The 3,848-nt window shown below is 37.2% G+C and overlaps 1 protein-coding gene and 1 pseudogene across 1 annotated transcript in view; one reads left to right on the top strand and one right to left on the bottom strand.

Annotated features, from left to right (window-relative positions):
* Positions 1-3,848, top strand: part of LOC105529245 (putative C-mannosyltransferase DPY19L2P1) — a 58,687-nt gene that overhangs the window by 50,607 nt on the left and 4,232 nt on the right. The gene's annotated exons all lie outside the window — the stretch shown is intronic.
* Positions 448-790, bottom strand: LOC105529237 (annotated as a pseudogene).

Here is a 3,848-nt window from a genome sequence, read left to right as displayed (position 1 = left end):
AATGGGATTGCTGGGTTGAATGGTAGTTCAGTTTTAAGTTCTTTGAGAAATTTCCAAACTGCTTTCCACAGTGTTTGAGCTAGTTTACATTCCCACAAGCAGTGTATAAGCATCCTCTTTTCTCCACAACCTCATCAGCATCTGTTATTTTTTGACTTTTTAATAATAGCCATTCCGGCTGGGTTAGTGTGGTTTTGATTTGCATTTCTCTAATGATTAGTGATGTTGAACACTTTTTCGTATGATTGATGGCCACATAAATATCTAATTTTGAGAAATTTGTGTTCATGTCCTTCACCCACTTTTTTTTTCATGTTTTAAAAAAGTGACATTGTTTTATTACTATCCACAGGTGGGGCCTGCATGATGTGGTGGGTGTGCTGGGCTCAGGGGACGTGTGAGCTGTGAGGAGGAGATGATGACAGAAAGGCTGGAAAGAAAGGGGGTGGGTTTGAAGGCCAGGCCCAAGGGGTCCTCAGGTCCACTTCTGGGAAGGGATAGCCTTAAGGAAGGAGTCATGGCAAGCCACAGCTAGGCCACCAATCAGATTAAGAAATTCTGGGACGTCTAACTGCCCATCACTGTTGACATCCAGTTTCTTCATGCGGTCAAGGACACTGGGGTCCTTGTGGTTCTTTGTGAAGGCAGCCAGCTCTGTATTCATGAAGCTTAGGAACTCCGTCTTGGAGAGACTGCAGTTGTAACCATCCTTTCCAGCATACTTCTGGAAAACAGCAATCAGGGACTCAATGCACCACTCAGTCTCTGTAGGACTGGAGATTTTTGCCATGTTGGAGCTGAGCGAGGCGTGGGAGGCTGTGACTGGGAGTGGCACGGAGTACTCATTTTTTAATAGTGTTGTTTTTTACTTTCAATTTGTTCCTTATGGATTCTGGATATTAGACCTTTGTCAGATGAATAGTTTGCAAATATTTTCTCCCTTTCTGTAGGTTGTCTGTTTACTCTCTTGGTAGTTTCTTTTGCTATACAGAAGCTCTTTAATTAGGTTGCATTTGTCAATCTTTGTTTTGTTGCAATCACTTTTGGCATCTTCGTCATGAAATTTTTGCTAGGGTTTATGTCCAGAAAGGTATTTTCTATGTTTTCTTCTAGGGTTTTCATTGTTTTAGGTTTTGCATTTCAGTCTTTAGTTCATCTTGAATTGGTTGTTGTGTATGGGGAAAAGAAAGGATGAAGTTTCAGTCTTCTGCATATGGCTAGCATCATTATCCCAGCATCATTTGTTGAATAAGAAGTCCTTTTTCCTATTGACTTGTTTTGTCAGGTTTGTTGAAAATCAGATGGTTCTAGGTGTGTGACTGTATTTCTGGGCTCTCTATTCTGTTCCATTGGTCTATGTGTCTGTTTTTGTGCTAGCACCGTGCTGTTTTGATTATTGTATCCTTGAAATATAGTTTGAAGTTGGGTAGTATGATGCCTCTGACTTTGTCCTTTTTGCTTAGGATTGCTTTGGCTATTTGAACTATTTTTTGGTTTCATATGTGTTTTATTTTATTTATTTATGTAACCTTATTTACGCTGAAGGAGTATCCATATATGTTTTAGAATAGTTTTTCTAATTATGTGAAAAATGTCATTGGTAGTTTGATAGGAATAGCATTGAATCTGTAAATTGCTTTGGTAGTATGGTCATTTTAACGATATTGAGTCTTCCTATCCATGAGCATGGAATGTTTTTCCATTTGTTTTTATTGTCTCTGATTTCTTGCAGCAGTGTTTTGTAAGTCTCATTGCAGAGATTTTTCTCCTTTCTAGTTAGCTGTATTCCTAGGTATTCTTTTATAAGTTTTTTATTACTTTTTTGTGGCTATTGTGAATGAGATTGCATTCTTGATTTGGCTCCCAGCTTGGACATTGTTGGTGCATAGAAATACTACTGACTTTGGTACCTTGATTTTACATCCGGAAAGTTTGCTGAAGTTGACATATCTAGGAGCTTTTAGTCAGAGACTATGTGGCTTTCTAGGTATAAAATTATATTGTTTACAAAAAAGATAGTGTGAATTCTGTCTTCCTATATGGATTTATTTTCTTTCTCTTGATTGCTTTGGCTGGGACCTCCAGTACTATGTTGAATAGGAATGGGGAGAGTGAATATCCTTTTGTTGTTCCAGTTCTCAAGGCAAATGCTTCTAGCTTTTGCCTGTTCAGTATGGTGTTGGCTATGAGTTTGTCATAGATGGCTCTTCTAATTTTGAGGTATGTTCCTTCATTGCCTACTTTGTTGAAGGTTTTTAAAATGAAAAGATGTTGAATTTTATCAAAAGTCTTTTCTGCATCTGTTTAGATAATCATGTGGGTTTTTTTTTTTTTTTTTTTTTAGTTCTTTTATGTGATCAATCATATTTATTGGTTTGCCTATGTTGAACTGCATCCTAGGAATAAAGCCTACTTGATCGTGGTGGATTAGCTTTTTGATATGCTGATGGATTCAGTATGCTAGTATTTTGTTGAGGATTTTGCATCTATATTCATCAGAGATGTTGGCCTGAAGTTTTCTTTTTTACACTGTGGCTCTGCCACATTTTGGCATCAGAATGATGCTGGCCTTATAGAATGAGTAAGGGAGGAATCCCTCCTCAATTTTTTGAAATAGTTTCAGTATGATTGGTATCTGCTCTCGTTATATGTCTGGTAGAATTTGGCTGTAAAGTCATCTGTTCCAGGACTTTTTCTGGCTGGTAGGCTTTTTATTGGTGATTCAGTCTTGGAGCTTGTTATTGGTCTATTCTGGGTTTTCATTTCTTTTTGGTTCAATCTTTGGAGGTTATGTATTTCTAGGAATTTAGCCATTTCTTCTAGGTTTTCCTGTTTGTGTCCATGGAGTTGTTCATAATAGTGTCTCGGAGTTTTTTGCTTTTCTACGGGGTCAATGGTAATATCTCCTTTGTCATTTCTGATTGTGTTTATTTGGGTCTTCTCTCTCTTTCTCTTTATTAGTCTAGCTCTAGTGGTCTATTAAACTTATTTGTTCTTTCAAAGAACCAACTTGTGGTTTTGTTGATCTTTTGTATGGTGTTTTATGTCTCAATTTCATTCAGTTCATCTCTGATTTGGTTATTTCTTGTCTTCTGCTAGATTTCGGTTTGGTTTGCTCTTATTTTTCTGGTTCCTCTAGGTGTGATGTTAGGTTGTTAATTTGAGATCTTTCTAGCTTTTTGAAGTCGGCATTTAGCTCTGTAAACTTTCCTCTTAACACTGCTTTAGCTGTGTTCCAGCAATCCTGGTATGTTGTCTCTTTATTTTCATTAGTTTCAAAGAATTTCTTGATTTCCACCTTAATTACTTTGTTGACTCAAAAAGTCATTCGGGAACAGGTTGTTTAATTTCCATGTAATTGTGTGGTTTTGAGAGATGTTCTTAGTATTGATTTCTGTTTTTTTTGCGAGATTTTCTATTTCTCTGGTAAGCTTTTCAATTTTTCCATTTGTTTTAAGCATGCTCATTACAGTATATTTATTATTGTTGCTTTAAAATCCTTGATAATGCTAATATTTCTTTCATCTCAGTATTGGAATCCATTTATTTTCTCATTCAGTTTGAGACCTTTCTGGTTCTTGATGAGTGATTTTCACTTGAAACCTAGACATTTTGAGTATTATGAGACTGGGTTTTATTTAAACCTGCTATTTTAACTGGATACCTCTGGCATCACTCAAGCAAAGGAAGGGGAAAGGGGGGAAGACACCATCTTGTTGCTTTCAGGATCACCTGAGGTCAGGAGTTTCAGACCAACCTGGCCAACATGGTGAAACCCTGTCTCTACTAAAGATACAAACATTAGCCAGGTGTGGTGGCGGGCACTTGTAATCCCAGCTACTTGGGAG

The sequence above is a fragment of the Mandrillus leucophaeus genome, unplaced genomic scaffold (assembly GCF_000951045.1).
Source record: "Mandrillus leucophaeus isolate KB7577 unplaced genomic scaffold, Mleu.le_1.0 Scaffold757, whole genome shotgun sequence".
Classification (NCBI taxonomy): domain Eukaryota; kingdom Metazoa; phylum Chordata; class Mammalia; order Primates; family Cercopithecidae; genus Mandrillus; species Mandrillus leucophaeus.
This window is presented reverse-complemented; position numbering and strand designations above follow the sequence as displayed.